The sequence below is a fragment of the Poecile atricapillus genome, chromosome 3 (assembly GCF_030490865.1).
Source record: "Poecile atricapillus isolate bPoeAtr1 chromosome 3, bPoeAtr1.hap1, whole genome shotgun sequence".
Taxonomy (NCBI): Eukaryota; Metazoa; Chordata; class Aves; order Passeriformes; family Paridae; genus Poecile; species Poecile atricapillus.
In genome coordinates this window covers 65,770,206-65,790,726 of record NC_081251.1, presented here as the reverse complement: position 1 = coordinate 65,790,726, position 20,521 = coordinate 65,770,206, and the positions used below count along the sequence as shown (strand labels likewise).

General features: G+C 38.0%; 1 protein-coding gene across 1 annotated transcript in view; it reads right to left on the bottom strand.

Annotated features, from left to right (window-relative positions):
• The window catches only part of UTRN (utrophin), a 307,480-nt gene that overhangs the window by 158,996 nt on the left and 127,963 nt on the right, over nucleotides 1–20,521 (bottom strand). The gene's annotated exons all lie outside the window — the stretch shown is intronic.

The window sequence follows — 20,521 nt, the reverse complement described above, 5'->3', positions numbered from 1 at the left end:
AAGACTTTAGCAAATCATGATCAGCTTTCTGTGATTAATTACTTGTGTTATCGTGACACCCAGGAGCTTGGATCCAAGAATACCATCAAGCAGAGCACTGAACAAGCACAAGCTGTGCAGTGGTTGAAGGAGTGCAGAGGTTGAAGGCATCTGTAGCCCAAGCTGAAACACGGACAACTGGGAGGCTAAAGAGAGACCATCAATACCAGTCAGCATGAGAGGCAGCAGTGACAAACAGCAAGCTACTTTTAGCAGAACAAGCTTTGCTCAGGCATTTCAGTCCTTTATAAAATGTATACATGTTGGAAACAAAACCAAAGACTACCCTCCTCTGAGATGCACCAAAAATTATCTCCCATGTTGTGAAGCAGAAAACACCCAACAGGAAAGTATAAAAACAGCAAAGCATTTTTACAGCGTATTTGCACAGTTAGGTTAATTACTTTAATCTTCTTTATCTTCTTGCTGTTCATTGTTTATAGATATATTATCAATTTATTTCCTCTCATTTTCACTGCTGGACCTAATTTAAACAAAAGATTCCATTACAGTTAACAAGTTCCAAACCAAAGATACATTGCCAACCCCAGAAAAAGCAAGTATTCTCTGTGCATATACAAGTATTCTTCTTGTCAAAAATCTCATTAAACTAACCTTCAATTTTCTTCATTATTATTGGGTTTCTTTATTGAAGTGTCATTTGCCTTAATTTTTCATAATTTATTAAATAGCTGCGCATGTCTAATTTATATTGTGTATTTCAGAAAAACCCAGTTTGTGAGCCACCGTGGAGCTTTTCAGAATTTCTCTAAGCAGACCTAAAAGATGATACAGTGTCCTCAAACATTCATCATCTGCTTAAACAATTTGCTACTTACTAATAAGCCTTCCACAGTCTTTAAAGGTAAAAATGCACAATTTCATAATCCTTTTTAAATCCCTCCACTTAAATTTTCCATGCTTAAAATGATCAGAAGAGAGGTTTTGTTGTAGTTTTATTCTTCTTTATGCCTGCTTTCCATACACCATTCACTGTCAAAACATGTTCCTTGATATGTTCAGTTTCCAATTAGCAAAAAAGATTCCAAAAATGCCGTCTTTCCCATTGTGAATGTAATCGAGGCAAAATCCCTGCCTTCTCTTCAGTGCCAACATTATAATTTCGGCAAGATCTACACAGACACCCTTATGTAACCAGCCTTCCCCAGAAGAGTGACATCTAGGTGTCATTACTGCTAGATATCATTCATTTCCACATTTGCCTTTAAGTATGAAGATGTTGCCAAATCCTTGATCTGAGATATAGGCAGTGCTTGTACAAAAGGCTGCTGCTTTCTTGTATCACAAAATCGGTTATTTTTTAACTGGATATTCAAAAACTGGCAAAGGTGTCTGATATACACACAAATTCAAGCATTCATGTAAAAACACACATGTTGAGGATGAAGGTCTGGATCAGACTGTTTGGATAGTTATTTCTAGACTCACTTCTACACCATTCTGCCAAAGTTTGCTTCACTGCCTGCAAATCCACCGTCTTATACAAACATGAGCTGTTATTTTTATCAACAACAACAAAAAAATTACTATATTATTTTAAAATTAAGCATCCTACTAAGGAAATAGTTAATTTCCTTTATAGAGAGACAAATTCAATAAGTGATACCTTAATTCCTGTATTTATCTATGACATTACTTTTTGAAAACAGCAGGTTTTAATTCAAGGCAGTAACAAGATCCCAAAGGGCAGCTATTAAGTAATTATACTGAGAAGGAAAGAATGTTCAATACTTTCCTCTGTTTCCAATCTCACTAATGAGGAATATTGTGTTTCATATAACTATTTAACTACACAGATGAAGTAGCAAAAATCTGAGCTTCAAGCGGAGAGAAAAGGCCAAAAAGTAATAAGCTTTCTTTCCCCTATGTAAAACTTATTAAATCTGCCAAATAATACTTAAATAATGGACCATTAGTGTCTACGAGCTAGTAGCAGATATCTCTGAGCACCAACAGAAGATGGCAGAAAAATGCAGATATAACTCTTCTCTTTAAATTAGGTATTAAAGAAGGAGCTAAAAAATTTACTGTCCATAAGCCTTACATCAATTCCTGTGAAAAAAGTAGTATGCACATCTTATATAAGAAAAAAGTTAGCACCAGCCAACATTATTTGTCAAAAATCAATCATGTCAGGCTAACTTAATGTCCTTCAGTGATAGGATAACAAACCTTGGGAGTAAGAGAATGGTAAGCATAATTTACCTTAACTTCACTAGTTCTCAGAAACAGTTAAATGAACTGCAAATTGCCCAAGGAGTAAATGAGAAAGGAAAAAGCACTATGGTCTTTCTATATTTGAAAGAAATATTGAATATTTTATATATTTTGCATATTGAAATATGTGCAAACCACTGTAGTAATACATTCTTGAACTGTAAATTCAGGTTTGTGGTGAGTCGAAGTACCTTACAATATACTTCTTTCAATTATACGGAATCAAATTTAATTTACACATCAGAATAAAATACCAAAGAAAATGCTTTAATAGCTTGGAAAAGGTGACTCAATTTGTCTTAAAAGGAGCTGTAAAAAAACTTCCCTGAACAGACCAGACAAATATTCCTAAGTAACACAGGAAGAGATGATCTCAGCATTGGGCTAAGACTAGGTGACAAGCAAATCTCTGTGGTTTTATCTGCACTGTCTCTTACCACTCAGATTATTTCTTTATGTACTAGAAACATGAAGATAATGTCACCTCAAATGCCTACTTGATCTTTCTGTACTGAATTCATATGTACATCTCTGAATTCCCCAAATACAAGGAAAGTGTCTTCAAATAGAAGGCGAGTATCTTTCAGAACCTCTCACTTATCTGAAACAAAGTTTGTCCATCTCCAATGCTATCTATAGCATCCCACAACCCTTGTATACATACATAACCCATCTTTCCACATGCAAGCCAAAAAATCTGGGGCTTCTACTGAATTGAAAATATATTTTTTGACACATTAAAAATTCAAAAGGAAATGCTGGGGCAGAACCACAAGTACTCCACTTATACCTCACTCTAAACTCCAGTAGCAGATTTAGCACATATTTGCCTATCATCAGGAACAGATGTTCTTAGGAAGGTTGCTTGCTAAATTCTATTTGCAATTTCAAAGGCTCTTTTGGTGTAGTCATATCATATACCTCCAAAGCACTATGTCTCTCATTTTAAATCAAATCCATTTTATCACTCAGGCTGAATTACATAGCTCACCTCATTCACACATCTATAAAAATACCATGACAGGCAAGACTGGATGAGGGAGCAGCTTTCCTTTCCATGCACAGCTTCACTGTGATCACAGGCACAGTGCAATTTAATATTTTCTAGACAGTCTCACCCTAAAAGAACTTATATACCAGTGGTGCTACAGGAAAACCTTTCAGAGTATTCACTTGGCCAAACTGCAGAGCTATTATTAGTGAAACCAGATGGCAGTAGCAAATGTAACAAGTGGACAAAATATAGGATAACACTACATCGAAGCCATGGCCATTCTTCACTAGAAAAATGAGAAACATGTTTCTCCAAAACACACAGTGACAAAATATTTCATTCTACTTTATGTTTACAATTACATCTCCACCTACACTGTATCAGCTGGGTAAGTGCTCATGGAGAAGAGGAAAGAGGGCTTCCTTCTCCCTCAAAAAGCAAACACCAAGTATTTGTGGTGCCTCCTGCAGAGGAATCAGTAGGTGGCATATCAATTAAAATGACTTTTAACTGACAGGTGACCATTTTGCAGACCTTCACAAAAATGACAAAGTGGGGAAGAGGGAGTAATCATTTTCCTCAGAAGCATGTATGAAAATTAATGTCGAATGATCATTCAAAGGAAGTTGCCAGAACCAGCTGCACTAACAGGCGATATCAGCATGCAGAATTCCCATGGCTGTGATCAAATTATAAAGAATAAAATTAGCCACAAGCTATCAAAAGGAACAACACTTTATTTATTTTGCTTTGTTCTGCTTTCTTCCACTGAGAAAAATGAAAATGTACTTTCTTTTACAAAAAGAAAGCCACAGGCAGTGACGGCCTGTGCATCTGCATAGATTTACAGCACAAGAGCGAACAAAAAGAAGGTGTAGCTTCTTTTATCTCTTAGTACTGTGTGCAAACCATGACAGTCCTGCTGCCTGAAGCAGTCAAATCACAGAAATAATGCAAAGTCTGAGAAGGAACTGTATCAGAAGCAAGAATTATTCATTTTCTGTTGGTGAAACTTTTAGGGGTCTGAGAAAGAGGGGGAAAGGTTAAAAAAAAAAATCAATGCAAGTGTCATCATTTGTCTAGGAATCATGGCTCATTTGCTTCCTGTACTGAGAAATTCTCTAGAGAAGTTATTTCATGTCATCCATGTCTCAATCTTCTCCTGCAGCAACAACAATTTATTCTACTTTCACCTTAGAGCATCTCCTAAAAGGTTGCATCAGAAGAACAAACCAGACATTGATGCAACAACTGAGGAGAGGGGTGTTTTCTGTAGCTCAGTGCCTAGTTGTGCTATTTTATGTCTTTTTGTCTTTCCAACAGGTTCTTTTACTCCTCATTTACTAGGCCACCTTGCCTGTGAAAGCTCCAGGCTCCCTTACAAACTGAAGCCACAAGACTCCAAGTGCAGTAATGACCTACTGCCAGCTCTCCGTTTCAGTGTGTTGACTCTGACTTCAAAAACCATCCCAGTAAATCACCATTAGGTGAAACAACAAGACCACGAAATTCATACCATCATTATAAACTCTAAGCCAGCTGTTTCTCTTTCTAAAGTGTCTTTAATCTCATTTTATTTTTCCCTAAGTCACTACACAAATGCCACTGCCAAAGACTTGTCTCTTGCGAAGATGCTGGGACAATACCAAAACAGTCATAAAACCTAAGCGTATTTCATAATCAAATTAAACAATGCTAAACAAGACAAATTATTATACTTAGCTTTATGCCCTGGGCTTTCTAAGATGATCTAAATCACAGTTCCCTTTCAACATGTCCTATGCAATTGGACTAAAGCCTAGAAAAGATATAGTGTAGAGCTTTCTTACAGCTTCTCATTTCTATTTTAGAATTTATTGCATCTGCCATTTAGTGACTATCAAAACAACTACCAGGTAGTTTAATTTCCTTTGATTTCCTAGAAGAAAAAAAAAAAAAAGGTATGTTCTATGCATATACGGTTTCTTTGACCTTGATTCAAAGATGGTATAGGTTGTTTATACATAGACTAGCAACTTCTAGCAGCACTCACCTGGCACAAGAAACTTACAAGTGGGCATGCTGACAGCCAGGTTAATAAAATATGCAAAAGTAACACCATTAGATAGCTTAATTTCTTCTCCCTTACAGATGCTAATTTTTTTCACTCAGCCTATAATCCCTCTCTTTTTCTAGAATCATGCTCATTACATTTCAACACAACCAACACGATCCTCCAGGGAACATACACCTTCTCAACAATGTACAGGACCTCAGTAATATTAAAGTTTCTGTTTGCCCACTAACAAAATCGTCATTGTCTCCTCAAATTTTGACTGAGTTTTAAAGATGAACATATCTTTACCCCAGTGAATCATACAGTCTTAGACCAAAGCATACCCTTAGTTTATTCCTAAATTCAATATCCAGCAGGACCTGGACAAACTTGAGATGTGGGACCACAAGAACCTTACAGAGATCAAAAATTCTAAATGCAAGGTGCTGCACCTGGATCAGGGCAATCCCAGACATGAGTACAGACTGGGAGAAGAGTTTACTGAGACCAGCCCGGTGTAGCTTGGAGGACCCAGTGGATGAAAAGCTAGACGGGACCTGGCAATGTGAGCTATCAGGCCCAAAGGCCAATAACATCCTCGGCTGTCACAAAAGACGTGTGGCCAGTGGGTCAAGGGAGGATCCCCCCTTTCTTCTCTGCCCTCAAGAAACTCTACCTTGAGTTCTGAATCCAGGTCTGGAGCCCTCAGCACACAAACTTGCTAGAGCAGGTCCAGAGGAAGAGGGACACAAAGACAATCAGGGGGCTGGACCACCTCTCTTTGAAGACAAACTAAGAAACCAAGGTTGTTCAGTCTGGAGAAGACTCCAGGGAGAGCTCATTGCAGTAATCAAAGAAGGATTATAAAAAAGAGGGAAAGTAATATTTTACATGGGCAGATAGCGATAGAACAAGGGGAAATGGTTTTAAAGTGAAAGACGAGACTGTAAGATTAGTTGTTAAGAAAAAAACTTTCACTATGAGGGTGGTGAGGCACTGGAACAGGCTGCCCAGAGAAGTTGCAAATGCCCTGTCCCTGAAAATGGTCAATGCTGGAGGGTAAGCAGCCTGGTCTAGTGGACTTGTGTCCACTTGCCCATGGCAAGTGAGGGTGAAACTAGATGTTCTTCAAGGTCCTTTCCAATTCGGGCCATTCTCATACACATTAGCTAGCTCTCCTTTGTTTTTCGTATTTTCTATTCTTTACTTGTTACTCCACACAACTGTTCTTTCATGTATCTTCTTGCATGAAGATTACCTGTTAACCTAAAACCAAAGCTTCATTATAAATGCATGGAAAAAATTAGTTGTTCTTCAGCCACACAGGATCATTCCACTGAAACACCCATCTGATCATCAGCATGTGCACCAACAACTACTTGTGCTCCCAAATAAGTATCACCTTCTGTGCCACAGGAACAGGTGAGATTGTAATCTCAGCTGGTTGACATTTTACCCAAGCAGGGAATAGGAGCCACCCTCCTCTTGTAGTCACTTACTAGCAATGTCAAAATAAAACCATGTTGCAAGTTCTAGCAATGCTATTCCCTCTGACACTTCTCCTTCCTTGAATGGACTTTAATCCATAGAGAGAAACTTCTATCTAGTACTGTCAATCTATGAGGCTGTTTTAGACAACAAAAAGCACTCCTGAAGTGCAGAAAGCTAGGCTATACTTTAGACTCCTAATGAGTGACAGATTAAACAAGAGGTTTTTCCAATGGATAAAGCCTGCTGTAGTCCTTAAAACTTGATCAAAACTTCCAAAGATTTCTCCACAATGACAAAAGTTTGGGGTTGTTTTGCACTCTTTTCCAATTTAAACAACAGTTGACACCATAATTAAAAGGCAACCCTTATTTTCAGTGCTTTTTGAAAGAACATCCCTCACCTCCATCCCCCATTTCAGTCACAATCAAAAATTTGCAAAATGTGTATTCAGGTTCTGCAGGCAGAGTGACAGTTTCTCCTTGTGGAGATCATTACCACACCTATGCCACTGAAGAAAGGAGAGGAGACACTCTTGTTTTCAACTAAAACAAAACTCTTTTCCTCATCCCATGGAGTCTGAGATGCAATGATAAATTCCAAGATTTCAGGTAATAGTAAGACAAACTCAGACATCTGGTAAAAAGGTCGTTTAGACAAAATAAGCACTAATCAAAATTCTAGCCCAGTGCAAAAATTCTAGAATCCACTTGTTTCCTAAATCCAAATAATTGTAACTAATCCCATGTAAGTGCCTTATCACATCAGCTCACTTAGAGACAATGCTCATGGAAAGTCATGTCCAGATCCAAATTCTTCAACTGAACCTTCTTAATTATCTCCCTTATTTTCATTTAGAAGTACCCCTAATATAGAGAGAACAATGTTATAAGGGATGAAAGTCTTCCACAATTGGGCTAAATAATCTGCTTACAGATAACAGCTGAATAATTTAACATTGTATTCTTCTTATTGAGAACTATGGAAAAAATTCAGAGTTAATTTATCATTATAGTCATGGGCTATGAGAAGTGAAAAATAATGGCCTACAAATTGATATATAGCTAATTAACCAAAATAGGTGAGGGACTGCTTTTAACTCCTGATGCAAACACATAGCAAAGAAGTGAAACATCATTAACAGGCTCCTTTCTTTTCTTTCTGGACCCATTTCCCCCCTCTTCCAAAAGAGGAAATGATGAAGAAAAACATGGGGAAAGGAGATTTTGTGTAATCTGTGACTTTTATTATGTTTCCATTCTTCTCAGAGGTGCCCAAGAATCCCAAATACTAAGTAACTTTCACTTAACCTCTGAAATTTGAAGTTTAATTTCAGTAACAGAAAGAGGAGAAAGACATTTGTTTTAAATAGCTTGCTGTGTTGGAACTTGCAGCAAAAGAATACTCCTCTTGGCAGCAAAAAACAAGAGAGAATAATAACCAAGTGACTTCCAGTATTTTATATGGAACATCCAAAATCGAATGTGAAGGGTGAGTGATTATTTCAGGGTTAATAATGCATCCCCTCTTAAAAGACAGCAAAAATAGGAAAGCAAAAATCATAGTTCACAAACTGAGTCCAAAGACAGCAGGTGACAGAAAGCGACGACCTCAGATGACTGTTCTAGGACCGTATCCCAAAACCCAGCACAATTAGCACTAATTGATCAGCAGTCTCAGCTGAAATGCCAAGGTTGAGAAAGCATTGAAAACCGAAGTCTCCACCTCTCCCCAGAAAGGATTCTTTCTCCAGGTCAGAAATCTGGAACACCAATGCAGAGAAACCAGCACTTTCTCTATTAGCACAACACTGTGCTCATAAATACAGGGCTCATAAGCAACTGAGGCACACTTACAGATTCATAGAATTGTTAAGATTGGAAAAGACCTCTAATATCTTCAATTCCAACCATTCACCCCGCACTGCCAAGTCCAGCACTAACCCATCTACACATTTTTTTCAACACTTCCAGGAATTCTAATTTCACCACTTCTCTGGGCAGCTTATTCCAAGGCCTGACCACCCTTTCAGTAATTTTTTTTTTCCTAATATTCAATCTAAACCTCCCCTGGCACAATTTGAGTTGAGCAGCATTTTACTTTGTTACTCCACTTGCAGCACACCTACTATATTTACCATATACCACAAACCACCAGTAAATATAATTACTCTGTGATTATGATATGATAAAGAATTGCTTTCTGTAGCGCAACATAGGGTATCAATTATCAAAAACAACACTGACCTCTTCCAACCACATTCAATTACCCAACTATGCAGGGCTGAGCAAGTGGCTTTTGCTTTGAAGTAAAATCCTTTGCACCAAAGTGTATCAAAAGTGCCCAGCATGATCACATCATACATCACAGAGCAGCCAGAATGCAACACCGGCCTGCAAGCAGTGGATACGAAATAGAAAACTCTCAGGGCAACTTTGGAACATGACGATGTCTCTGACAGTTTGTCTTGATTAAAAACAGAGGGGAAGGCAAAAGGAGGCCAGAACTCTTCCAGAGCGCCTGATGCCTAACAGTGACTGGACATCTTCAAACAGCATTATTTTCCCAGCTACTTACTGAGCACAGTTTTTTTAAAAAATAAGCTCAAATGATCTGTCTGAAGACAACAAGAAAAAACTGTCACTTCTCTAGACACAAACTGGTGAAGCACTGTGCTGTTCTAGGCAACTACTGCTTCACGACTTCATGAATTTGGGATGGGTAATTAAGCCCTAAGGGAAAGAGGAGGGAAAAACTGCTTCCTGAAAAATAGCAGCAATCAAAAAGCATTGTGGCAAAACACTATGGGCAAGAGGGTCTCATATAAAATATTGATCCAGCTTCTGTAAACATGTGTAGTTCATGGAAGTCAGGTTTCCCATTAATGCTACATTCATGCTTCAATAGAACCATCTCATATTTTAGATTCATTTTGGTTGTAAAGCAAAATATTTTCAGCTTAAAAATCAGAGTTGCCTTTAAATAAATATAGGAGAATTCTAAAAGCATGTGCTGAAATATTTCTCTCATCTCCTCTCTCCTTTCCTCCCATCCACAAGATGCTACTAAAAAAGCGCTATATTCTAGAACCTATCTTTTGTTAAGCTGCATTTTGTTTGCAAATAGGAATGACTGGTGCAGTACTTAAGAATACTGAAATTCCGAAGCTTTATGTACTCTCCCATCTTCTGTTTCCTTGTTATTTCACCTTAAAGAAGCAATTCTATTTCTAGAGAAGCCGCCGAATACATAGAGGACTAGAGAGCACAAGGGGTTACAATAATGTACCCATTTATTACACAGTTTTATTTGGCACTGATCCTAATTAGACAAATGGCAAAACAAAGTGGTTTCATTTAGGTCAGCCCCATCACTCAAGACGTGCAAAAGCTTTCTGTCTTCTACTTTAGTTCTGAAAACATTATCTGAAAATGCAGAAGTGGGGGGAAGGTTAGATGACAAAGTTTTATGCTATATTAAAAGGCCTTCTAATCATAGGCACATAATTCAGAGATGCACCAAGTGCCTGACTGTACTGCATTACCACCACTGAGGTTATACTACAGCAAAAGGATTTGCAAATGAGTACATGCTGTGGCTGTTCAGCAGACTCATAGCAGGCCCAAATTTAGATCAAAATTCAGCAGAGAAGTAAGAATTTTTTCACATGGAGTAAAATCATAAAGCTCCTTTTCATAGGAAGTGAGCAACTCACAGTTGAAAACTGCTGCACTATCATTTTGACTATTTTAGTCTTCACTTAAAAGCTAAGAGGGCACTAGCACAGAGAATCATAGAAAATCACAAGTTGGAAGACCTCTGGAGGTCAAACCTCCTGCCAATTCCAAGAAACAATTTCAAAGCTGGGTCTGCTGCTAAGGGTCTTATCCACTACAAGTGTTAATACCACCAGAAAGGCAAATGTAAGTCCTTTTTTGGGCAACCTACTCCAGTGTGCAGTTACACCTCCTGTGCAGAATTGTTGCCCTTACACCCAACTCTCTTGCAGCAGCTTATTGCCTCTTTTTCTTCCACACAGCCCCTTCAAGAAGAGCCTGGTTCCATCTTTTATAGTAACAACTCACCAGGTATGCAGTGACAGCAGCTGGAAATTCCCGGAGCCTTCTTCTCTCTTCTAAATTAAATGAAGTCAGCTCCCCTGCTGCTCCACTCCTACGTTGTGCTCTCCAAGCACTGTGCTGTCCCCAGTGTCTCACTGTCTGTCAAACTGGGGGTCTGAAACCAGCCCTGGTACTCCAGACATGACCTCATGAGTGCTAAGTAGAAAAACATAAACACTTCTTCCTGCCTGGCTACGATCCTTCGCACACTTGTACCAATGTATATGATTTCTCCTTCTCAGGTGCAAGAATTGGCTTTGGGTTTTTGAAGGCTTTTTTAAAAAATTCATGGGGTTCCTGTCAGCCCATCCCTCCCCTCTTGAGGCCCCAAGGAATGGGAACAGAACTGTTCCTCCACAGTCTAGTATCATTCACAAACCTGCTGAGAGTGCACTTCGTCCCACTCCGGATTCATAACAATGCTAAACTGTACCAATTTGAACCATTTGTTCCAACCCATGAGGAACACAAATGGTCCAGACAGTTGTCTTCCCACCTTTTGGGTCATCTGTATTGTCCATATCTCTAATTTAGCTTTGAGAGACTGCATCCAAAGTCCTTCTAAAATCATGATCATGGAACAATAATGCTTTCCCTACATCCAAAGACAAAGAGACAACTTTCTCACAGAAAGCAATCAGCTTGGGCATCCTTCTCAAAATGCATGATGGCTCTTCACAATCATCATCTTGTCTTTTATGCTTGGAACTGCCTTACTGAAGTAAGTCAACGAACGCACTGGGAAATGTTTCCTTTAAGGACTGAGGACAGAGGAGTCCTTGGGGAAAGACACTTACTAAGTTCCTAAGTCTTACTATCAAAAGGTCTTCCCAGTAACTATCTATAAGTTTCTACAAGTTTCTCTTTGAAATTCTGCACATTCTTCTACACTCCAACTCAAATCACAACCAGAATCCACAACTTTCTTCATGAACCATGTTATATTATCCTAGGATGTCTGTGGGAGTTCTGAGGCTCTCATATCCCTCTGACCTGACTCTGATCAAAACAAGAAAATATCCCTCAAGTATCCCACTGATTATTTTTTTTTACCAGATCCCTCCAAGTGTCCAAAGGAAATCAGTCAGTAAATAACATGCTAACAGTTAAGAACATCTTGCTTACACACCAAAGCCCCTAATTGTGCTTGTCCATCACTGACAGTATATACAAAGGTGCAATTTGACACAGAGAGCTGAATTCCATTATAGTTATTATATTTCCAACTGGAATTTAATTTCTTGTCCATATTTCTAGTTTTCACATCTTTTGACTCACTGTATAGTAGTCTCCAGTCTTCATTCACCTCTTTTTTTAAAGCTATTAAAAATTTTCTCCCTTCAGCATTCCATTGTTTCTCTAGCTGCTGCGATCATTCTATAATAAAGGCCAGAAGCAAATCAACTGTCACCTCCCAAGACTTCAAGATGCTTATCATTTCAAGTATTCTCCACAAGTTTTCAGCTTTACAACTTTTAATCCAAACCCACAAAGAAATTCATTTTAAATGACCATTGACTGACACACATTCCTAGCCTATTCATGTTCCTTCAAAGAAGGCTTATATTCTGTTACTAGACACCATCAAGGTACCTTGTTGCCCTTGATTAGCAGTATGTTAACCCTGATCTGCTTTTCAAGAACCCAAGTCATGTTTCACCCCATGCCTGTACATACTCTCAAGAAATCACACTGGAAACCACTTCTTCTACACTCACTCCTGATGCAAACAAGCTGTGGGTGTTCTGAGGTGGGGTGGTTACCAGTTACACTGCTCAGTTGTTTTCTAAAATGGTAAATCCTAAACTCCTGAGAGGAATATCTTTAGATACTATTTACTATCTCTCCTTTTTCAAAGTAGCCATCTTGTTTCTGCCAGTTCACTTCTAGCCTCACTGTATCTTAGTAAATAATAGTAATTACTATCCAAGGCTCCCTTTAAACCTGGCCTCCTCCATTCAATAAGGCTTTTTTGTAGATATAAATCTAACTAGAATGTCCCTTATACAACCAGAACCATATATCAAGCAGTCTGGACTTAACTTTCTCATCTAAAAAAAGAAACTGTCTGCATAATTTAGCAATGCTTTTGACGACACTGCTTCATTTTCCAATCAACAACCTGCTTAATACTGTAGCCTACTTCAGAACATGTTTCCAAAATTAGCTTTTGTTCTCACTTCTACTGTCCAATGAATATACTACATTGATGCTCCTCCTCATCCACACTTGGTTATCTATATTTTATACCTGAATATGTCAAGTGCCAATGATATATTTTCTAAATCAACTCGAAGTCATGTAAACATTAAAAAAACTTATATCTTTGTTGAATTAATTGCAGTCAGGATTAACATGCACATTTCTCAACACAATCTTCCAGGCTTTTTTTTTTGTCCTGCCCCCATGACCTTCATATTTTTTTTCAAAATTTCATAGGAACAGAGCCTTTGCTGCTGCTCCTTTTCTCAAAATTCAACATGATGTAAATGTCTTTTGGAATGCATCACCAGAATCACAGCAAAAAAAGGTTTTGGCTGACCCCAAAATTTGCTGGGCTTCTAACTTCCTCCAGTTTTATAAATTTAACACTAGCCATTAAAAAAACAGCATAAAATGAGGACTGCATTTTAAGTTATGTATTCTTAAAAATACATAATGTCTGAAGACGTGTTTCTGATGTGCTGCATAGCTGAGGAAGTCAGGAACTCACCTGAAGTTACCATGAGTTACCACATGAAGACTCATAGTGGATCATGTTTGAGATGTATTTTATACCAAGGGAGTTGAATATTTATTTTTAAAGCAGATTCTTCTCAAGAATTTATAAAAAAAGTGAGAGATAAAAATGAGAAAAAACCCTCTCAGTAACTAGGTCTGTTCCTCAGCCTGTTTTCCAGTGGATGGATGCTCCAGTCTCTGAATGCTAGCAGTGTGTTTCAACAATACCACAGTCAAATTCCACAAGCAGGATATATATTTCAAGGTAATCATTTAGTTGTCTGACAGAGATGCACTATTCTTTACCTTGCATCAGGGAAGCTGAAGAAAGTTTCACAATTCTCTTCTTTATTTTTAGAAGTAACATTGCAGCTCTGGTCTCTCAGAAAAGATCTATCAATTTGTACCTTAATGTTATTTTTTCTGTCAAAATTCATTCTAGTCTGAGCTAATTTGATATAAGTAATGGAAGTCTTTCTTTAAGGAACGATCATATTAGCAAGAACACAGAGCAGATGACAGCCTGTATAACAGTTTTCTGATTGTTCATTACCAGCATCAAAATCTTACACGAGTTTTGAAACAAAGCAGCAAACAACAATAAAGTAAAACTTATGACATACTGACAATACAATACCAAGTGAGGACATTTTGCCCTGGTATGCCACTAATTTCAAGGTAAAAAATCAAATAGCAGCAAGTGAGGAGTTATTGGGCAAAACTCATCTTGGTATGAAGAAATTTGTGAAAGAAAAAGCAGCAAGAGCAGCAGAAGAAATACCCTAAATTTGGGATTTCATGGTTTTCAGCCATGCTGTAGTATGTCAACAAAGCATTTATTTTTGGTTTTGTTATAAAGAAACTCACAAAATGTGGACTATGAATGCTGATTGCTACTATTATATGAGGCTATTAAAAGGAACAATCATGACTTTTCCCAGTACAGTTAATAGTCTTCTTTCATAAACAGCGCGGTTTAAAACGAACACTAAACTTCAAGAATTTGTCTTAAATATTTTATTGGCTCTCTGTTATGCTTCAGACGACACTTTACATGAAACATTTAGATTTAGTTCATGAAGCATCTACCCTGGATACAATGGAATAATTCATACACTAGAGTAAATAGCTTCTCTTCTGCAGATCTGAACTATACCAGTGTATCCACAGAGTGCACCTGACACATACAAACGTCTGACATTCCAAAGACAGGAGTATACAGGGCACTACATGAAATCCTTCCTGACATGCTGTCATGGTTGCTTTTAGTAATTTCCATACATTTTCTCATCTAAGCATTAACATTTCCATCACCAGACTTCCATCTATCATTGCCTTACATTGACACCTGCTGGAAGTGACTGGGATCGTAAACCATTTTTTTCCCCCTCCTCAATTAGTGTCTGATTTAACTCTACAAGAACACCAACAATTCTACCTTCAGTAAACTAAGCACAGACATCTGAAAAACTAAGCCACATGACTTTTTAACAAACAAAAAAACATACACTGTGTAATTTCAGGCAATGTGTAATTCCCAAGGCTATTACTGCATGGGTTCTCAATCAGAAAATGTATTTTAATAACAACCTTTTAGAATATTTTTTTTCACTACCCCTTGGGTAGATTTAAACTCAACAAATTAAGTATGCAACCATTTACTGGGCTCTCAGGCTAATTAGCAAATAATTATTACTGTAAGAGTCACTAAATAGTGGCTTGACAAACATTTTACAAACAAGTTTATACCAAAAAAATGTGACTAAACAGGCAATTATAACCGATATCTCTATTTAAAAAAACCTGCTTTATTCACAAAATCAAACAGGGTGTTTAATGGCAACTTACAGAAAAGAACAACTGAGGAATGTTTGTTAAAACAGCTTGTACGTACACCAACTACTGTCTCTCATTCTTCATAATGAAGATGCACCTATTAGTACAGCTTGGTAAACTGAAGCACGCTGAAACAGTCGAATGAAAATGTTCTTCCCCGTATGCCAGAACTTCATCTACAAGCTTCGCTGTTACGAACAGCATCCTGCATGATACTTTTCCTTACTTTCAAACCCTACTCTAAAGATGGGATCTCTCTCACTTGATGCAATTTTTAAATTCCTCACAACAGAAAGCACATTTCAGATTGAAGCAGGTAGGATCAGTTAAGGTGGCTTTGCTTTATTATCAGAACAAGACTTTGGTTCTCACACACCTTGTATGCAAAACACAGACATATTTTCATCAAAAAACACAGAGACTTTTGAAGTATCATAAGCAGCAAGAAGAGTATAACAATTTCAAAGGCAGCCAAATAGAATTTATGTAATGTAATGTAATGTCAGTGTATATACAGCTGAAGACTTAACAAATTTTATAATTTTGCAAAGTTTCAAGACAGAATTCTTATATTAAAAGTTCAATAACATTAACACAGTATGACCACCTCACACAGGCATCAATACTACAGTATTAACTCTCAGACCTTACAGATCAGTTAGAAGTTTATTAATTTTATTTACTTATTTTAATCTGGTAAGTGATCAAACTACTTTTAAAAGTGAATTTTACTAGGTATCCTAGATCACCACTGTAGTATTAAGGTTGAGAACTACTGAGCCTGTGAAAAAAACCAAAATGTAAACACCGTCTTTGGAAATAGAAACAAGCAGCCACCAAAACAGGTACCATCAAAAATAGCAATAAGTGGTAAGCTATGTCAGCATGCTTTTCCTCCAACTTTTCCTGATTTTTTTAACTGTAAGAGCTCGGTCGGTGAAGGCAGAAATTAATGACTGCGTATTAAGTCTGCCGAACCCATTCCTAATTAAAAGTTTCACAAAGCTCAAAAGAAAAATAACACTGGGCATGGAAAAACAGTTATTCTACATAATGGGTCCACAGGAGTTAAAGAATCACATCTGCCAAGTAGTAACTAACTCCCTGGAAAAAAAAACTGGTAATATTTCACAAAATAAAAAAAAAAAAAATTAAACAAAAAACAAAAAACACTGAACATAAGTTTCCTTCCAGACACCTAAATGGTAGGCAAGAGAACACTTTACTAAAAAAATGTATCACTCTGACAAGCACAGGATTGTTTTGTTTTGATATTTTTTTTTGTACTGCATTCTTTCACAAAACCCACATCAAGAGCATTACAGGCTTAAAAACACTGGATAGCCTAGATGATTTCGACACTCATCCCATGCCCACTTTATTTTCTTTTTATCTCAAAGACAACAGTTAGCAATACACACATTCGACATTTAGGGCTATGTTTCCTACCTTACAAAGCTTCTGGTAACGGGGAGAAGAAACTGCCATCCTCTGTAAACGATGCAACAACACCACAACTTTCTGAAGAGAGGTTCTCACCACAGCCATCATTTTAAGTTTGCCACACTTCTGAAGATACCTCAGAATTTGCATTATAAATGAAGAGCAACTATCATTTCCTCCCGGTCACTGGACAATGATTTGCCAGCATTCTGAGCATGCTCTCTTCCAGGACTGCTTTTGCAAGCTACAGGCTTTATACGTTTCAAAGGCAAAGAAGATTGATATAGCATAAGTTCCTTCTCCCAAAATAACCCCGCAAAACAAATGCAAAAAAATAACAGCCTTCACAGATTCTTCTAATCAGTACTGCTCAGCTCTGCTTTTGCAGAGGGCAAATGAAGTTGAGCAGCCGATCGTCTGCCACTGTTCAGGAGTGCACTAAATAGCCAGAAAAAGGTTATTAATTTAAGCCTGAAAGCTGCAGGAACAAAAAAAGAATTCCTTCAGGAAGACAGCTCCAGTGTATCACAACAGTTGTTCTTCCCTAGTAGCTGCTTTCTATCAGCAGACTGAGTGCTTGCTCCCTCACTCTGGGAAAGGATGCTCTCGTTCTCAGACTGAACGCAGCTCTGGCAGAGCTGTAGACTGAGTGAATAACAGATTGTGTTATAAATCTTGAGAGAGGAGCACAGGGATACCTGCCCTCATTATATCAGCCATACGATAAAGGCTAATAAATCACATAGGCGTTTCTCAAAACTAGATTACCCAACACAAAAGGGAAAACTGTGGGGGGTAAACCTCTTTCTATAAAAACTCTCTTAAAGCTAATTTAGTCAAAGCAATCTCAAAGGATTCTCGCTTGCACCAGAAAGCAGGAATGTTTTTCACAAACCATTTCCAATTAAATATTTTCCAGAATGACTTTAGACAAGAAAAATATAGGGTTTTGACAAAGTAAAAGCATACAGTTGCATCAACCCTTCTCTAAGTTATCCTTGAATCCAAAGAGCTAACTTTATTTTGATGTATTTCCCATGACAAAACAGAATTATTTAAGCCATCAAAGGATGATAGTAGGATGTTCAAGAGCATGGAAGTGTTTTGCTACCAGCAAAGCACTCCCAATGCAATACAGCCAACATACCCCTAGATGTGGCAAAACTGCAGCTAACCAGAGCCAGCTACTCATTGCTGCCAAAGGTGTTTTGATGAATCTACTTAAACCTGTATCAGAGGGGCTGCTGTAGCAAAGGTTCAGGGAGACCTGAACACAGTAGGTGGAGCACTGATCATAAGATTTTAAGTGCATACTTCCATTAGAAAAGGTACACTTTTCAAGCACATCAATCAGCACAATAAGCAGGCAACAGCTATCCTGACGAGTTCGTATGATCCAAAATAATGCACAGTTTAGATGTCATGCATTATATGCTGCTCTGCCTCTCCTAAGGCACTTTCCTATGAAGGAGATGAGTGTAAGGTTCAGGTTCTTCATGCAGGACATTTAAAAACTCTTCCATCCAATCCTGTGAAGACAAGCTTTTCATCTTTATTTTTAGGACTTAATGTTTCTACCACTCCTCACATAAACCTCATGTCCCTGTACTCTGCTTTCTTCTTGATTTGTCCACAACAATAACATCATTTTGAGCAAACAGATACACAGATTCCACTCTGTATATAGAAATCTTACCATCTCTATTCACCTTGCCAAACACATCTTTTCTCATCTTCACCACTTATTTGAACTGTTCCTCTGCATGTCCTTGCTCCTGGTTTACATCCATTCCCACCAAAAGTCTGCTTCTTTAACCTTCCAGATTGAGCCTACCATGATCAGCTGACATGCTCTTACCAAATATCTTTTAAAGAAACCTACGAAGCAGCAGAAATCTGAAACCATGGAAGCTTTTAGAAATGACTGTGCAAAAGCTCAAACCTCTTCTGTGCAAGAGAGGCCACACAGTCCTCACCTTCTTAATTCAGTTTTGCTTTTTATCTTCCCAGAGCTGTCAATCAACAAATCTGAATCAAGCAGTGAGACAAACTGCTGGCCACTACTTACAGTAGCTTTTTTTGAACACCTTCACATCTGTAGGCACAGGACTTTACATACATTGCACTACTTCTTACTATTTCCTAGATTATTTTCTGAATCTTTTTTCAAACTAGGTTTTAATCTCTTCCAAGTCACTGCTAAACCTTTTCCAACAGTCTGTAGCATTTTGGCACTAACCTGAATGAAAAGTCTTCTACAACATTTAGATATTGAGAGAATTAATTGAACTGATTATGTAACTGTGGATTTCTCCTTTTTGAAAAGAGACTGCTACCACACTAAGTCTGCATTATTTGCATAGTACTTTTGCTGGCTTCAGGTATCACAATGAAAGGCAAAACAACACTTCAGGGCTGAGATCATTGATTCCACTGTAGAGTGACTTGAGCTGCAGCCAAACAAGTTAGGCCCAAAATGTAATGGAGGATAGTCCTCCCATGCATGCACAGATGCCAGTTTAACAGATGATCCTATTTTGAAAATGCATGACATGTAACAATAGCAACCACAACAAATTCATCATGTTTTGTCTAGGTTCAGCTCATTTCACCTAGAATTTATCATGACTTAAACTCATAGTAAAGTTTTACTTAATGCCCTTGGGGGCAGAGGCATGTTCACACAGAGCAGAGAAGGTTATAATCCCTGCATTCTTCTGAAAACCAATTAACCACCAACCTTAAAAACCAATACTTTTTTACATATTCAGCGAAGTGCCAAGAGAACAACATCGTTACTTTACGCCACATAACAGGGGAACAGGAAATGATCTTTGTTTAATCAAATAATAAGCCTAAGAATTTACAAGGGAGTAGGCTTGATCTTTTGAGGTACAGCAAGATGTTAGAGCTTCTTTTTGTTTTCAGAAGTGCAACAAATATTTGAAAACAAACAGTGATTTTGAAGTGTTTGCCAGTGTCATGATATGAATGTTTTCATTTACATTTAAAATAAGACTAAGATGGTGGGGGACAAAGTCCATTCTGGAAGTCATTATGCTATGACAGTCTTTGACAAGCTCTACTTCACTTCCTAGGGTAGCAAGAAAAGGCTGACAATATTACATAAGGTCATGGGTGAGTTAAGTGAAGATGCATCATGTGCACGGTGTGTAGAAACACACAGTCTTAGAAAGAGATGGACAGTATCAGGTACCAGGATGCTGAACCAGGAAAGGTCATGTCCCAGCACCTCCACCTGCCTTTTCAGTTGTTACAAGCCAGGACAACATGCGTTAGTTATTGACCTTCTCCTTCTCTCACAGCAGGCAGTCTTGCCCAACACTCTTCCCCTCACACAGCAAATTCAGGCAATTTTAATCAGATTGCAGAACAACAAAGAATGGCAAACAACCTTCCGTACTCATAGTGTTTCACAGCCACACAGAGCCAGCAAACTGTGAAATAACAGCTGTATCTTGGTGTGATTGACTACACATAAGGCAAGGTAACACAGAAATAAGTCTATTTACACACAGCACTGCCTTCTGTTGTTAGCTGCCTGTGCCCTGTTTTAGCTCTTCCACCTCCACTACATTACACTAG